We start from the raw sequence: 18,172 nt of genomic DNA, 5'->3' as shown, positions 1-18,172 counted from the left end.
ACTAAACTACATGAATCTTTCTGTTTGCGCCAACAGAAACAATTGACTTCATTTTATTTAGAAAATGACTGCCATTTTCTGTTAGGATACTTGTATCTTCCACAGTTTTAGGGAGATGAGAAAGTTATTTCTTTATTCAGTGTAACAATGCAAATTCTTACCAAATATTAAAATCGTATTTTTACTCACTCCATTGTTCAGGACAGAAACTTCCTTTGGACTAAGTGTACGTAGACAACAGTGCTAAGCATGAAGACCAGATACATTTCTAAAGCACATATTGTATGCATCAGTTCCTTTTACATTTATCCATTCCTGATAAATATTTTGGTGAGACACTACCAAATGAGGATTCTTAGGCCTGGGGAACACTTAATAGTTTTGCTGGAATAGGTGCGTTGGGTAGGAGTATGAAAAAAAAAATCACACTGACATAACTCTGCCAGCAAAAGTGTAGTGTAGACATAATTATACCAACAAAATAGTCCTTTTGGATACATCTTATTATGTTCATGGAATTGGTATATAAACTATACCAGCAAAAGCACCTTTTGCTAGTATAGCTGCATGTCTGCTAAAGTTGTTTTCCGATACTGGGGGCACGTCTACACTGGCAAAGTTACAGCGCCGGTAGTTACAGTGCCACTCAGAGAGTGCTGAAGGGAAACCGCTGTTGTGTGTTCACACTGTCAGCTGCCTGTGCAATATCGTGTTCAAACTTGTGGCACTTGCAACGGTATTCACAGAGCATCTCTTTCTCTTCTGCCGCTAAGACTTCTGGGAAGGCAGAAGGGCCGGTGTCAAGTGGAGTGCCCCAGGGGTCGGTCCTGGGGCCGGTTTTGTTCAATATCTTCATAAATGATCTGGAGGATGGTGTGGATTGCACTCTCAGCAAATTTGTGGATGATACTAAACTGGGAGGAGTGGTAGATACGCTGGAGGGCAGGGATAGGATACAGAGGGACCTAGACAATTTGGAGGATTGGGCCAAAAGAATTCTGATGAGGTTCAATAAGGATAAGTGGAGGCTCCTGCACTTAGGACGGAAGAACCCAATGCACAGCTACAGACTAGGGACCGAATGGCTAGGCAGCAGTTCTGCGGAAAAGGACCTAGGGGTGACAGTGGACGAGAAGCTGGATATGAGTCAGCAGTGTGCCCTTGTTGCCAAGAAGGCCAATGGCATTTTGGGATGTATAAGTAGGGGCATAGCGAGCAGATCGAGGGACGTGATCGTTCCCCTCTATTCGACATTGGTGAGGCCTCATCTGGAGTACTGTGTCCAGTTTTGGGCCCCACACTACAAGAAGGATGTGGATAAATTGGAGAGAGTCCAGCGAAGGGCAACAAAAATGATTAGGGGTCTGGAACACATGAGTTATGAGGAGAGGCTGAGGGAACTGGGATTGTTTAGTCTGCAGAAGAGAAGAATGAGGGGGGATTTGATAGCTGCTTTCAACTACCTGACAGGTGGTTCCAGAGAAGGATGGTTCTAGACTATTCTCAGTGGTAGAAGAGGACAGAACAAGGAGTAATGGTCTCAAGTTGCAGTGGGGGAGGTTTAGGTTGGATATTAGGAAAAACTTTTTCACTAGGAGGGTGGTGAAACACTGGAATGCGTTACCTAGGGAGGTGGTGGAATCTCCTTCCTTAGAAGTTTTTAAGGTCAGGCTTGACAAAGCCCTGGCTGGGATGATTTAATTCGGGATTGGTCCTGCTTTGAGCAGGGGGTTGGACTAGATGACCTCCTGAGGTCCCTTCCAACCCTGATATTCTATGATTCTATGATTCATGGGGCATCCTGGGTCCTGTCCCAATGACCCGTGCTGGATTGCTTCGCATCCCAGAAATCCCTGTGCTTTCATTTGGTGCCACCTTTCAACGGTTTGTGTACTGTGAGCTCTGCCTCTTTGGTTTGCAGGAATGGATCCTGCACTGTTGACCAATATGCTGCTCGCTCTAACACGTTTCTTTAAACTACAAAGGCAAGAGGAGTGCAACATTGATCTCGCCATGCATAGTAGCTACAACACGAGATTGCTTGTGGCATTCATGGAGGTGCTGACCACAGTGGAATGCGGCTTTTGGGCTCAGGAAACAAGCACTGAGCGGTGGGATCACATCGTCATGCACATCTGGGATGATGAGCAGTGGCTGCAGAACTTTTGGATGAGGAAAGCCACATTCATGGGATTGTGTGATGAGCTCGCTCCAGCCCTGCTCCGCAAGAACACAAGAATGAGAGCTGCCCTGCTATGAGAGAAGCGTGTGGCAATTGCATTGTGGAAGTTGGCTACTCCAGACTGCTACCAATCATTCGCTAATCAGTCGGAGTGGGAAAGTCGACCGTTGGACTTGTGTTGATGGAAGCGTGCAGGGCCATTAATCTCACCTTGCTCTGAAAGATTCTGGGCAACGTGCGTGACATTGTGGATGTCTTTGCACAAATGGGCTTCCCTAGCTGTGGACGGGCGATAGATGCATGCATATTCCAATTCTGGCACCAGACCACCTAGCCACCAAGTACGTTAATCACAAGGGGTATTTCTCAATGGTTCTCTAGGTGCTTGTGGATCACTGTGGGCGTTTCACAGACATTAACGCAGGCTGGTCCGGAAAGGTGCATGACACACACATCTTTCGAAACACTGGCCTGTGCAGGAAGCTGCAAGCTGGGACTTTCTTCCTGGATCAGAAGATCATTGTAGGGGAAGTTGAAATGCCCATTGTGATCCTGGGAGATCCCGCCTACCCCTTAATGCCGTGGCTCGTGAAGCCATACACAGGGCAACTTGACAGCAGCAAAGAGCGGTTCAACAACAGGCTGAGAAAGTGCAGAATGACTGTTGAGTGTGCTTTTGCCTATTTAAAAGTCCACTGGCGATGCCTCTCTAGGAAGCTGGACCTGGCCGATGACAATATTGCTATGCTTATAGCCATGTGCTGTATGGTCTATAATGTTTGTGAAGAGAAGGGTGAAAGCTTCACTCAGGGCTGGACCACAGAGGCTCAGCACCTGGAGGCTCAGTTTGAACAGCCAGAGACCAGGGCTATTAGAGGGGGACAGTGCGGGGCCATAAGGATCAGGGATGCCTTGAGGCAGCAATTTGAAGCTGAAAGCTACTAATATTTGTTGCTATGCTTGGAATTGCAGTGCTTGTAATGCTAGGAAGTGACTGGTGCTAGGAGTGACATGATGCAATAAGGGGGTGTCAAGGTTCCTTCCCCAGTATGAACTCTAGGGCACAGATGTGGGGACCTGCATGAAAACCTCCTAAGCTTATTTTTACCAGCTTAGGTTAAAACTTCCCCAAGGTACAAACCATTTTACCTTTTTCCCTCAGACTTTATTGCTGCCACCACCAAGCGTCTAATAGATATATAACCGGGAAAGAGCCCGCTTGGAAACGTCTTTCCCCCCCAAATCCTCCCCAAAACCCTACACCCCCTTTCCTGAGGAAGGCTGGATAAAAATCCTCACCAATTTGCATAGTGAACACAGACCCAAACCCTTGGATCTTAAGAACAATGAAAAAGCAATCAGGTTCTTAAAAGAAGAATTTTAATAGAAGAAAAAGTAAAAGAATCACCTCTGTAAAATTAGGATGGTAAATACCTTACAGGGAAATTAGATTCAAAACATAGAGAATCCCTCTAGGCAAAACCTTAAGTTACAAAAAGACACAAAAACAGGAATCTACATTCCATTCAGCACAGGTTATTTTCTCACCCATTTAAACAAAACAGAATCTAATGCATATCTAGCTAGATTACTTACTAAATTCTAAGACTCCATTCCTGTTCTGTCCCCGGCCAAAGCATCACACAGACAGAGAGAGCCTTTGTTTCTCCCCCCCTCCAGCTTTTGAAAGTATCTTGTCTCCTCATTGGTCATTTTGGTCAGGTGCCAGCAAGGTTATCCTAGCTTCTTAACCCTTTACAGGTGAAAAGGTTTTTCCTCTGGCCAGGAGGGATTTTAAAGGTGTTTACAATTCCCTTTATATTTATGACAGGGGGTTTATCATAGAATATCAGAGTTGGAAGGGACTTCAGGAGATCATCTAGTCCAACCCCCTGCTCAAAGCAGGACCAATCCCCCATTTTTGCCCCAGATCCCTAAATGGCCCTCTCAAGGATTGAACTCACAACCCTGGGTTTAGCAGGCCAATGCTCAAACCACTGAGCTATCCCTCCCCCAACATTAACAGAATTAATATTATTGTATGTTGCTTTGCGGTGCTCTTTTTGCTTTCAGTTAATAGAATAAAAATTGCTTTCAAACCAACACAATTCTTTTTTTAAAAGACAACAACTGGAGGAGAGAGTCAAACAAAAAAATACATCAGCAGGAAGGGAGATGGGGGAAGGGAAGATCCCAGGAGAAGGAGGGGGTCCCAGGACAGCTGAAGATTTGTGTATGTCCAGGGATCATATCCAACCTTCTCCTTTGGAGTACAATGTAGCGGGTACTGTACTTCAGCAGGGCCAAACTGCAGAGGGATGGGTATTGAGTGCAGTGCGTAGTGGCAGTCCACACTGCTGGATTGTGAGGAGGGAGGATTGGAATGCTGCAGCAGAGTTTGGAGCCAGGACATTGATAAGAGTGTGTTGACGGTGTCTGGGGGGTGCGTGGGAAAGAGTTTTGGGACAGCGGCTGCAGGGGAGTGCGGGTGTGGAGCTGCTCAGTTTGAAGAGCTAGTATCATCTGGAGTGTGTCCACTTGGCACTCCATAACCTTTAAGAGCCACTCTGTGGCTTAATTCTGGCATGCTGCGTTCTCCTTTCAGTCCCTCTTCTCGCTGTCCTGCCACTTCTTCAATTCCTGTTTCTTGGCGGCAGAGTCCTCACGCAGAAAGTCCTCCTTAGTTCTTCTTGGCCTCTTTCTAATTCTGTGCAGCCGTTCTGCTGCCGATAACAAAGAGGGAGGCTGGGCTCCCAAGGCCATCTCTTTGAAGTTTAAATGCAAATTTTACAGTAGCAGTATTGTTTGCAACACAGACCACACTGTTTCAGTGCTTTAAAACACAGCCAGTACTCACACACCTGTCACCAACTGGCTGACCCGAGGCAAGCACACGAGACCCCCAAAATGGTGAGTACCTGCAGGAGCAGGGTAAATCATTCTTCCCGGACCCTGCTGTACACTGTGCATGTGACTCTTGGGGAGACCCAGCACTGACCCCACACTTTCCACAGGATGTGATCATTATGGAAGATATCTCGCTGCTGAGGGTGAGCAGGGAATCAAGGGAGGGTCTTCTCCAAGCCTGCAGCTTCCGCCCTGGCCCCTTCGTGGCTCGCCTGTGTGCAGCAATGGTCCCCATCTTGTGACAACACAGTGATGTGGGAAATTTACTGTTAATGGGGCAAGAAACAAAGCAGCTCTGCTGAAGAACCTGCTGCAGCGGATTGCCTAGTATCTCCATGAGAGTTTCCTGGAGATCTCTGAGGGAAATTCCTATGAAGTGAGGGAGTCAATCAACGGCCTGTTCCACCGCTCAGACTAGGTATGCAGTGGGAGACAAGCCTGCTTTTTGCAACCCTCCTGCCCTCTTACCCCCAACAACTTGCCTCAGTGATTCCCAAAATCAGGTCCACTTACTAGGGGCCTCCTCTCCTGTTTGCATGTCGCCAATCTCTGACAGCTGTGACTGGCTAGGCTCCTCCGGGGTAGAAAAGAGCTCCTGGTTGCACGCATCTCTAGCCTCCAAGTCATCCTCTGCCTCTGGGTCCCCCTCCACATCCTCGTCCAAGATTTCCTCCTCCTAGATTACTTACTAAGTTCTAAGACTCCATTCCTGTTCTGTCCCCGGCAAAAGCATCACACAGACAGACCCAGACCCTTTGTTTCTCCCCCACTCCAGCTTTAAAAGTTTCTTGTCTCCTCATTGGTCATTGTGGTCAGGTGCCAGAGAGGTTATCCGAGCTTCTTTACCCTTTACAGGTGAAAGGGTTTTTCCTCTGGCCAGGAGGGATTTTAAAGGTGTTTACCCTTCCCTTTATATTTATGACAGTGGGATAACTCACATGACTGGAGTACTGTCATGGATGGATATAAACTGTTCAGGAAGGACAGGCAGGGCAGAAAAGGTGGGGGAGTTGCATTGTATGTAAGGGTTGCATTGTATGACTGCTCAGAGCTCCAGTATGAAAATGCAGAAAAACCTGAGACTCTCTGGATTAAATTTAGAAGTGTGAGCAACAAGGCTGATGTTGTGGTGGGAGTCTGCTATAGACCACCAGACCAGGGGGATGAGGTGGACGAGGCTTTCTTCCAACAACTAACAGAAGTTACTAGATTGCAGACCCTGGTTCTCATGGGAGACTTCAATCACCCTGATATCTGCTGGGAGAGCAATACAGCAGTGCACAGACAATCCAAGAAGTTTTTGGAAAGTGTAGGGGACAATTTCCTTGTGCAAGTGCTGGAGGAACCAGCTAGGGGCAGAGTTCTTCTTGACCTGCTGCTCACAAACCGGGAAGAATTAGCAGGGGAAGCAAAAGTGGATGGGAACCTGGGAGGCAGTGACCATGAGATGGTCGAGTTCAGGATCCTGACACAAGGAAGAAAGGAGAGCAGCAGAATACGGACCCTGGACTTCAGAAAAGCAGACTTTGACTCCCTCAGGGAACTGATGGGAAGGATCCCCTGGGAGAATAACATGAGGGGGAAAGGAGTCCGGGAGAGCTGGCTGTATTTTAAAGAATCCTTATTGAGGTTACAGGGACAAATCATCCCAATGTGTAGAAAGAATAGTAAATATGGCAGGCGACCAGCTTGGCTTAACAGTGAAATCCTTGCTGATCTTAAACACAAAAAAGAAGCTTACAAGAAGTGGAAGTGACCAGGGAGGAGTATAAATATATTGCTCAGGCATCCAGGAGTGAAATCAGGAAGGCCAAATCACACTCGGAGTTGCAGCTAGCAAGAGAAGTTAAGAGTAACAAGAAGGGTTTCTTCAGGTATGTTAGCAACAAGAAAGAAGCCAAGGAAAGTGTGGGCCCCTTACTGAATGAGGGAGGCAACCTAGTGACAACAGATGTGGAAAAAGCTAATGTATTCAATGCTTTTTTTGCCTTTGTCTTCACAAAGAAGGTCAGCTCCCAGACTGCTGCACTGGGAAGCACAGCATTGGAGGAGGTGACCAGCACTCTGTGGAGAAAAAAGTGGTTCAGGACTATTTAGAAAAGCTGGATAAGCACAAGTCCATGGGGTCAGATGCACTGCATCCGAGGGTGCTGAAGGAGTTGGCAGATGTGATTGCAGAGCCATTGGCCATTATCTTTGAAAACTCATGGCGATCGGGGGAGGTCCCAGACGACTGGAAAAAGGCTACTGTAGTGCCCATCTTTAAAAAAGTGAAGATCCGGGGAACTACAGGCCAGTTAGCCTTACCTCAGTCCCTGGAAAAATCATGGAGCAGGTCCTCAAGGAATCAATTCTGAAGCACTTAGAGGAGAGGAAAGTGATCAGGAACAGTCAGCATGGATTCACCAAGGGCAAGTCATGCCTGACTAATCTAATTGCCTTCTATGACGAGATAACTGGCTCTGTGCATGAGAGGAAAGCAATGGACATGTTATTCCCTGATTTTAGCAAAGCTTTTGACACGGTCTCTCACAGTATTCTTGCCAGCAAGTTAAGAGTATGGATTGGATGAATGGACTATAAGGTGGTGGTTAGAAAGCTGGCTAGATCGTCGGGCTCAATGGGTAGTGATCAATGGCTCCATGTCTAGTTGGCAGCCGGTATCAAGCGGAGTGCCCCACGGGTCGGTCCTGGGGCCGGTTTTGTTCAATATCTTCATTAATGATCTGGAGGATGGTATGGACTGCACCCTCAGCAAGTTTGCAGATGACACTTAAACTGGGAGGAGAGGTAGATATGCTAGAGTGTAGGGATAGGATACAGAGGGACCTAGACAAATTAGAGGATTGGGCCAAAAGAAATCTGATGAGGTTCAACAAGGACAAGTGCAGAATCCTGCACTTAGGACAGAAGAATCCCATGCACCGCCACAGACTAGGGACCGAATGGCTAGGCAGCAGTTCTGCAGAAAAGATCCTAGGGGTTAAAATGGATGAGAAGCTGGATATGAGTCAACAGTGTGCCCTTGTTACCAAGAAGGCTAATGGCATTTTAGGCTGTATAAGTAGGGGCATTGCCAGCATATCGAGGGATGTGATCGTTCCCCTCTATTCGACACTGGTGAGGCCTCATCTGGAGTACTGTGTCCAGTTTTGGGCCCCACACTACAAGAAGAATGTGGAAAAATTGGAAAGTGTCCAGCGGAGGGCAACAACAATGATTAGGGGACTGGAACACATGACTGATGAGGAGGGGCTGAGGGAACTGGGATTCTTTAGTCTGCAGAAGAGAAGAATGAGGGGGGATTTGATAGCTGCTTTCAACTACCTGAAAGGGGGTTCCAAAGAGGATGGATCTAGACTGTTCTCAGTGGTAGCAGATGACAGAACAAAGAGTAATGGTCTCAAGTTACAGTGCGGGAGATTTAGGTTGGATATTAGGAAAAACTTTTTCACTAGGAGGGTGGTGAATCACTGGAATGCGTTACATAGGGAGGTGGTGGAATCTCCTTCCTTAGAGGTTTTTAAGGTCAGGCTTGACAAAGCCCTGGGTGGTATGATTTAGTTGGGGATTGGTGCTGCTTTGAGCAGGGGGTTGGCCTAGATGACCTCCCGAGTTCCCTTCCAACACTTTTATTCTATGATTCTGTGATTCTATGAATCTATAAGCAGGATTGAAGACAAAATGTAGAAGATGCAGCTGCCTTTTATAGTCTCTTGCCATGTGGACTGTGCTTCCTTTGTTCCAAACAGAAGCTGCCCAGCACATGGCTTGAAAGCCTTAGAATCCTCTCTGTAGGCATGCCGCTGCATGCCTTGCTGAGTCATAAGGTGTATCTGCCATGTCTCAATGGGTCAGCTGTATAGCTGATAGTCTTTAATGGGCCATCAAGCAGGTCAGGGAGTGCTGTTGCCAAACTGTCTGGGGTGTCACCCAGAAGCATAGCCCAAGTTTGAAATAGAGACAGTATAGAGCCAATACTTATAACTTTAAATACAAAAATGATACATGCATATAGATACCATAGTCATAACCAGCAAATCGTAGCCTTTTCATAGACACCTTATTTGACCTCCTTTGTGCAAGATTTGGTGCCCCTATTGGTTGCAACAATGACCTATACAGTTCCAGTTCATGTCAATTACGTCACAGAAGTGTAAAGTGAATACGTATTGTGGGGCGTGGTCTCAGAAATGCAGGTATTACACAGAAAATTTTGAATAAAAATATATATTGTAAGTGTACTGAAGGAAGGACGTAAGCATAGATATGAAGATGAGCACAGGAATGCAGATTCACAGGCAAGAAACTTTTCAGGGCAAAGATGGTGTGTCAGTATTTGTTTGGACAGCACCTAGCACAATGGGACCGTGATCTCTCAGCTGCAGACTCTGGGCGCACAGAGGGGGCAAAGGCCTGTATATCAATGTATGTATTGGTTCACCAGATATAGATAGAAACTAGCACAGAAAGTGCACATATATCATTACTGGAGATGCGACAGAGCAAATTAAGCAGCAGGATAGTTGAAGCAGAAAATTAGTCCTAGAAGAGATACACTGCAAGCTCTTTCTTTTGGCTTTGTTTGTGGCAATGAAAAAGATCAGACACATGCCACGTATGCAGCAGTTGAGAGCAAATCAGCAGATGTACAAAGACACAAATTGCAAGCAAAGCATTACCTTTGACAACTAGATAGGCAGACACATTAACTTGGAGAATGAGTTCACTTTGAAGTTGTCACTTTTCAAAGCACTTACCAATCAACAGAATTACAAATCTAAGGTGCCACTTGCAGTAAAGATCCCGAAGAAAGCAAATGTCCAAACACCTTGTGGTTGGTGGCTAAGCATTTTTCTGAGTATAAATAGGGGTGTCCAGCACTGCCTTTCCTCTCCTTGGCGCAAGAGTGCAGGTTGAGCACAATCCTCAGAATATACAATGGGCATACCAATTTGTTTACAGCCTGCTTACGGGTGCCATACGATTGCAATGGTCTGTGTAACCAAGCTTACGGGAGGTACTGCTGTTTCTGTGTGTCTTAACCTGAATTATTTACTTTTCTTAAACATATTTTCAGGTGATATAGTTATGACAAGGGTGTGAAGAAGAACATTATTGTGATGAAAACCTGATTATGATACAAAGCAGAAAGATTAAATATTAAAATCGTTACAGGTATCCTCCCAGGTCCTTTCTAATTTCACCCCTCCACCATCAAATTATCCCCCTATTGCTACAAGTGATTCAGTTCCTGCAATGGTACCAATAGCATAGACAGTGCACTTGACACTTGTCGTTTTACCACCAAAGGAGTGATTAAAAACACAGGCTCCAAAGGACAACACTAGTGCTCCCATAATTGGTATTAGTGATGGAGCTGAATTAGTGGTAGCACCGAAGTGGAATTTTGGGTCAAAAAGGCAAGTGTGGACAGAACCTCAGTGGTTAAGAGCAGAACTGGTTAGAAAAAAGTAAGCATATTTTGTGACAATTTTCAAAAGAAATTAAAATGTTTTGTTTCAGCTGAAATTTTCTTTATTTTTTTGTTTCAATGAAAAATTTAAAAATGTAATGGAATTTGTATTAAATTGTTTTAGTGGGGGAAAAATACATTAAAAAAACCTCTCTTCTTTCACATTCTACTTTTTTCCCACAGGAAAAAGATAGAAGTTTTTTTCCTACTGAAATCAAATATTTATAAAAAAAGTTTTAATGGAAAATTTGTGAATAGCTAAAGTTAAAAGGTCAGAACTGAAATGTATTCAAGCAACAAGTAGGTGAGAACTGTTCAGATAGCTGGTGGCCCAGACTGGAGCCCTAACTGAAACAGAATTCAAATGGATATTGAATTTGTAATTGAATTCAAATGGGTTTCCTTTAGTGTTGCAGAGTGGCTGGACAAAAGGGTGGTCAACACACCCTGATTCAAATGGCCAAACAATACTCAGTATTGAGAACAAAAGACCCTATGTGATAGGGAAGGTGTGGCTTTGGGCAGACTGGAAGACCTTTTATTACACCATAGTCATGTGTCAAGCATGTTTATGCACCACCATGCCTTCCTTTTTGCCAGTGGTTCTCAAACTTTTGTACTGGTGACCCGTTTCACACAGCCAGTCTCTGAGTGAGACCCCCCCCACACCTTATAAATTAAAAACATATTTTTATATATTTAACACAATTATAACTGCTGGAGACAAAGCAGGGTTTGGGGTGGAGACTGACAGCTCGTGACCCCCTGAAGGGTCCCAACCCCCAGTTTGAGAACCCCTGTTTTATGCTATGAAGTTCTGAGCAGCCATCCCATAGTGCCTCTGCAGGGGGAGAGTGCCTGGAGGACATGCGCACAGAACAGCATTACTGTCATGTGGTAATTTTTCTAATGCTCTCTATATTGCCACAATTGTGACCAGCAGAAGTGCTCAAGCATTAGCTCCTTGATCTAAAGGCAAGGGCGAAAGAGTGTTTTTTGAGGGAGTTCTCAGCTTTGGAACTACTCCTCCCTTGATCTGATATAGTCCAGGTTTGTTGGCGTGCTTGGGTTAAAGCCTACTTACTTGAGCCTTGGGGGAAGGCAGGGCTTGATGGTGACCAATATTTGTGGGCAGGGGAAGGGCAAAGTGTTGTTGCATTTGCTAGTTTTAGTTTTGATTAATTGTTTTTGGTGTCAAAGATGCGAGAGTGTTAGCTACTTTTAATAAAATAATCAATTAATAATAAATAATTATAATTAAATGTAAGTGCACTTCCCTTACCCATCTGGGGGAGGAAAAGCCACAGAAAAGTTGGCTGAAGCAGCAAACCAGGGAAAAAGAAATCATAGTGCATTAGCAAGTGATAATCAGGGCCAACCCTAGGCATGAGCAAACTAGGATACTGAGAGTCTGGACCTTCAGTCTGGTGCAAACTCTGCAGCTCACAAGTCAACCCTATTTATGAATCTGGTTCTGCTCCATGAGTGTGGGGGAAGAAATCTCTGTGTGCTGCTGACAGGTGGGCAAAAACCTCAGTGCTGCTAGATCTGACCTCTCTTCCCAGAAGGAATGTCCTGTGAATCATTAAGACTGGCCCTGAATCATCCAAACCACAGAAAAAAATACATACAGTAGAACCTCGAGAATGGAGGTTGTTCATAACTTTGAAATGTTTGGTTTCAGAGTAACAGCCGTGTTAGTCTGTATTCGCAAAAAGAAAAGGAGTACTTGTGGCACCTTAGAGACTAACCAATTTATTTGAGCATAAGCTTTCGTGAGCTACAGCTCACTTCATCGGATGCATACTGTGGAACGTGTAGAAGATCTTTTTATACACAGAAAGCATGAAAAAATACCTCCCCCCACCCCACTCTCCTACTGGTAATAGCTTATCTAAAGTGACCACTCTCCTTACAATGTGTATGATAATCAAGGTGGGCCATTTCCAGCACAAATCCAGGGTTTAACAAGAAATCTCACAAGTCTTAGGAGACAGGCCACTCCTTGCCTACAGACAGCCCCGCAACCTGAAGCAAATACTCACCAGCAACCACATACCACACAACAGAACCACTAACCCAGGAACCTACCCTTGCAACAAAGCCCGTTGCCAACTGTGCCCACATATCTATTCAGGGGACACCATCACAGGGTCTAATAACATCAGCCATGCTATCAGAGGCTCGTTCACCTGCACATCCACCAATGTGATATATGCCATCATGTGCCAGCAATGCCCCTGTGCCACGTACATTGGTCAAACTGGACAGTCTCTACGTAAAAGAATAAATGGACACAAATCAGATGTCAAGAATTATAACATTCATAAACCAGTCGGAGAACACTTCAATGTCTCTGGTCACATGATTACAGACATGAAAGTTGCGATATTACAACAAAAAAATTTCAAATCCAGACTCCAGCGAGAAACTGTTGAATTGGAATTCATTTGCAAATTGGATACAAGTAACTTAGGCTTGGGAGTGGCTAAGTCATAATGCAAGGTAACCTATTTCCCCTTGTTTTTTCCTACCCCCCCCCCAGACGTTCTTGTTAAACCCTGGATTTGTGCTGGAAATGGCCCATCTTGATTATCATACACATTGTAAGGAGAGTGGTCACTTTAGATAAGCTATTACCAGCAGGAGAGTGGGTTTGTGTGTGTGTGGGGGGGTGAGAAAACCTGGATTTGTGCTGGAAATGGCCCAACTCGATTAACATACACATTGTAAGGAGAGTGATCACTTTAGATAAGCTATTACCAGCAGGTGAGAAGGGTGGGGGAGGTATTTTTTCATGCTTTGTGTGTATAAAAAGATCTTCTACACTTTCTACAGTATGCATCCGATGAAGTGAGCTGTAGCTCACGAAAGCTTATGCTCAAATAAATTGGTTAGTCTCTAAGGTGCCACGAGTACTCCTTTTCTTTTTGAAATGTTTGTAACTCTGAACAAAGTGTTATGGTTGTTCTTTCAAAAGTTTACAACTGAACATTGACTTAATACTGTTTTGAAACTTTACTATACAGAAGAAAAATGCTGCTTTCCCTTTATTTTTTTTAGTAGTTTATGTTTAACACAGTACTGTACTTTATTTGCTTTTTTTTTTTTGTCTCTGCTGTTGCCTGATTGCGTACTTCTGGTTCCAAACGAGGTATGTGGTTGACTGATCAGTTCGTAGCTCTGTAGAGGAACAATTTCCTGATTAGGAAATTATTTAACATTAAAAACAGAAACAACTAATGCGGAATGAGAGAATTTCCTAGGATTCCCCCGTACAACTACATTATTGTCCTTCCCTCAAATAAGTGACTGCAATGCATCAGAGGCCAAGTGCCCCTCTGCAATAAGGGAAACCTTAGGGAGGGGATGGGACACCTTCCTACCAAGGAGTGAGGGGATCGGAAATGCAAAATCTCTCCCTATTCCTTACAACTAGTTTCCCAGATCCTATTATGATGTTGTAAAACTGCAAGTGTACACAGCATTGTAAACCCTGCTCAACAAATAACAAAGTTCCTGCCCTAAAGAGCTTAAAGCTAAAGGCATGAGTGAGCACAAAGCAGTACAACACAAAACAAACACAGTGGCATGTGGTCTTTACAGCTGGAAACCTTATTATCTCTCCAGAGGGATAAAAAATAAATAAAGCAGATTTCATCTCTTTGGAAATGGAGCATTTTATGCTGCCAAAAATATCCACTTTACAAAACAAAACATAAGTAACTAAGTTGCTAGCATATAGTTAGGTCCTGGGGAACGTGGGACTGCCGAGGGATTGGGGGTAGGGGGGAAGCAGGACTTAAAGTGGGTATAATTTCCTGGATTTGCTGTCCTAGTCCTTTACAGGAAAATCCTATAATCCTTTATATAAAATTCTATATTTTCTGTTGATTTTCCAGACCATATTAAGAATAAAGATTTATATCACTATTATAGAATTGTATAGGATGGCCCAGAAAGCCTAAGAGAAATGGTGTATTCTACCGGCTTTTGAGAGTAACTTCTATAGGACCCTATTACATTTCTATAAGAACACTGTTGGCTTCATCCCTTTTAAATTCTACAGGACTTTTCCAGAAAGGGGTATCTCTATGATTGTCCCTGTTTGGTCAGGGCCACACACATTATGCTGAAGGATGGCTGGCTGTGTGTTCCCAAAATCAGTTCCAGGGCCCACGATGGTTTCACACCACAGGGCAACCTTTCAAGGCAAGGTCATGGTGCTGCCACACCATCTCTCAATGGATGGGTTTGAGGACAAAAAGTTGCAGCTTTGGTACAAAGGCAGTCTCAGTTCAATATAAATGGATGGACGGAGATTGTGGAGCACAGTCCTTATGACTATAGTCTAAACCTCAGGCAGAAGGTCAGGAGCTACATTAGTGTCTGTAGTGACTGATCCCAGGAGCCTCCTTCCTCCCACATAGTACAACGGAACCCCCAGTCAGAGACACACACTGAACTTGGCAGGGAGGGGAAGTCACCCCCTTCCCCTTTGCAATGAACTACTCACAAGCTATTCTTCATTCCCCTCCTGCCCTCCACAGCAATGGACTCGTCTCCTGCATATGACAGCAGGAGGGGAGGGGGCCAGCCCACTTGGACAGGGGGAGGAGAAGGCTGTGTGGTAAGTATAGGAAGGGGGGGAGGGGTTAGTGGCTTGGGTGCCGTGTTGCTATGGGGAGACCGAGAGACTAGAGGGAGGTGTTGCTGCTGCGCAGGGAGAGAGGGAGCAGAAGCTGCTGCTGATCGCTGCCACATACCCCTGCGGGCCTGCTGCCATATTGTGTCCACTCTCCCCCAGCCGCACAGCTTCATGACTACTGTGAGTATGAACCCCATTATTAACTGGGAGGAGGGGGGGATTTTGCTCCACCCCCCAGCAGAGAGATTCCCAGCCTATATTTGCGTGTGTTTTATTTTAGAATATCTGCATCGACAGAGAACATACATGTGGTTAAAGGATGAGCGTGTTTCCTGCTCTGAGGGGTGGCAGCACGGGGGGGATCGCTGCCGTCTCTCAGAGGTGGGATGTATAAAGGGGGTTTGTTCTTAATTGGGGCTGGAAGGAAATTGTGATTCAAAATAACAAACGTGGGCAGGGAGAGGAAGTTTAACACGGACAGGTGGGCTGTGGATTGGGGTTTGTCCCGCTCACGCGGCCGCACAGAGGACAGTCTATGTTTTAAAAGTGCTGTAATAAATATGGAGGGAGATGAAGCAGTTTGCTCAGGGGGCTGGTGACTCTGGAGAGCTCGAGTGTGACTCGTGAGGGGAGGGAGCCTTGTTTTGTTTTCGCTGCCAGGGTCTGGGAAGAGGCCGGGGGCCGCGTATGTGTGATGAGAGGGAGAAGGAAGGGCTGCTCGGCGGCGCGCGTGAGCAAGCGCACATGGATAGCGCGCAATGGGGGAGAGGGTAAATAATGGAGGAGGCGAGGAAGCTGATGCAGATGACTTGGGGCTGCCTGGGTCGGTGTTCCGCATGGGTCTCTTCCAGAGAGGCTGGGTAAGGTCCGGAACCCTCACGCCCGCTCTAAGACAAAGCATGTGCCGAGATCGCCCTCCGGGTTTGACATGAGAAGGGGACGCTCTCGCAGCCCCCCAGCACTGAGGACGCGTGCCAGGAGTGCAGATCTGAAGTCAGCGCTGAGTGACTCCTGCGCAGCCCCCCCGGTACAATCATCCCTCCAGAGAAGAGAGACTTGCCGTAAAATGACTCCCCCAAAGGAGGGATGCTCTCCTCCCTGTTGGAGAGTGAGGTTGGCAGCTGGGCTGCGTCCTGCAACTCTCTTATTGTTGTTGAACTGGTTCTTCCTTCCCCATATGCCCCCGTTTTCCTGGGGGAGGGGGAGGGGAAGAGGCTCTCTAAGGAGCATGTGGCTGGGAGAAGGTGGTGCGCCAAGAATAGCACCCACTGCAGTTCCTTATAGGTGCCTTTCCTGCTTGAGCCAGCCCGATGAGGAGAGGAGGTGTTAGCCCTCTTGCCCGTAAAAACATAACCCTCCCCAACTGCAGAAAGGGCCTCTGGCCTCCCCTCCCCACCCCGCGCGGCTCCATTAGCGAAGACAGCAGCTGATGCGTGCAAGGTGAGTTTCACGCACCCGCCCCGGATCATGTGCACCTCCCCCATTTTGGTTGGGGTTGTGACAGGCACGTGGCCAGGAGAGCTGAGACCAGCCCAGCAAGTCATAGGCATTTCTGGGAGAGTGTGTGTCTGTAACAGCCCCGACAAAGAGCCAGAAAGTGCCACTCACCGGTTCCCATGAGCTCCAGAGAGAGGGAGCTCGGCCCCCAGTCTGCTGCTGCCGCCGCTGCTCACCGACTCTTGGCGCGGCACCTTAGCCCTCGTTCTAGGTGTCTTCTCTTTTCTCTTGCGCTTTTGGATGAAGTACTTGGCTCACTGCTGAGATCTCTGCAGTGTTAGTTGCTCTTACGAGACATTAGTGTGTATGGAGTGGGCTTCCTGCTGCCCAATCCCCCTTTTCTACTAGGAAATTTTTTCCTGGATGTGATGCAGGAGAGTGAGTTTGTGTGTGTATGGGGGTGGGGGGTGTGTGAGAAAACCTGGATTTGTGCTGGAAATGGCCCACCTTGATTATCATGCACATTGTAGGGAGAGTGGTCACTTTGGATGAGCTATTACCAGCAGGATAGTGAGTTTGTGTGTGTGGTTTTTGGGAGGGGGGTGAGGGGGTGAGAGAACCTGGATTTGTGCAGGAAATGGCCCAACTTGATTATCATGCACATTGTGTAAAGAGTTGTCACTTTGGATGGGCTATCACCAGCAGGAGAGTGAATTTGTGTGGGGGGGTGGAGGGTGAGAAAACCTGGATTTGTGCTGGAAATGGCCCAACCTGATGATCACTTTAGATAAGCTATTACCAGCAGGACAGTGGGGTGGGAGGAGGTATTGTTTCATATTCTCTGTGTGTATATAAAGTCTGCTGCAATTTCCACGGTATGCATCCGATGAAGTGAGCTGTAGCTCACGAAAGCTCATGCTCAAATAAATTGGTTAGTCTCTAAGGTGCCACAAGTACTCCTTTTCTTTTTGCGAATACAGACTAACACGGCTGTTACTCTGAAACCAATCAAACTTTTGAGATACCTAAAAACATATTTCTTTTTGTCAGGGTTTTCAGATGTTTCTCTTAATCTGTTTTTAGGTATATAAATGGGCTTTAAAAGCAGTATTGTGTATGTATATATATGTACACAAATTGTGCGTATGCATTTGTGTGTGTTTATGATAATAATGTTTGCATTGGTTGTTGTAATGAAAATGTTAGCCACCGTGTCTTAAATTAACCCAGAAAACTGACTGGCAGTTGATCAGATTGCCATGTTCTTCTGTGTTTTGTATCCCATTGAATATGCTTTTGGGCACATTATGAATAATACAGTAGTAGTAAAATGGATTTCAGTTTTTCTTAACCCTCAGCTTTTCAACAGAAATAAATTAACGCTGTTTATATTAAATTAAGGGTTTTACTCAAAACAAAATGAAAAAATATAACACCATTTTACTGCACTGTGATGTATCCTGCTTTTTGGTGAGAATGGGAAAATTCTTTGACAGAAGTGGGTTGGTTAAGGCAATGGTGC

At 45.7% G+C, this 18,172-nt stretch overlaps 1 protein-coding gene and 1 long non-coding RNA gene across 9 annotated transcripts in view; one reads left to right on the top strand and one right to left on the bottom strand.

Annotated features, from left to right (window-relative positions):
* The window catches only part of LOC142071639 (uncharacterized), a 115,262-nt gene extending 98,063 nt beyond the window's left edge, over window positions 1-17,199 (bottom strand). For both annotated transcript variants that reach the window (XR_012667786.1, XR_012667785.1), the window contains exon 1: window positions 16,822-17,199. This is a non-coding gene — a long non-coding RNA (uncharacterized LOC142071639). The remainder of the gene's footprint in view (window positions 1-16,821) is intronic.
* The window catches only part of FOXN2 (forkhead box N2), a 130,417-nt gene continuing 127,498 nt past the window's right edge, over window positions 15,254-18,172 (top strand). For all 7 annotated transcript variants that reach the window (XR_012667784.1, XM_048842960.2, XM_075127186.1 and 4 more), the window contains exon 1: window positions 15,254-15,393. The gene's annotated coding sequence lies outside the window, so the exon portion shown is untranslated. The remainder of the gene's footprint in view (window positions 15,394-18,172) is intronic.

The sequence above is a fragment of the Caretta caretta genome, chromosome 3, assembly GCF_965140235.1.
Source record: "Caretta caretta isolate rCarCar2 chromosome 3, rCarCar1.hap1, whole genome shotgun sequence".
NCBI lineage: Eukaryota > Metazoa > Chordata > Testudines > Cheloniidae > Caretta > Caretta caretta.
Note: the sequence above shows the minus strand (reverse complement) of the source record. Positions and strands in the feature narration are given on the sequence as shown.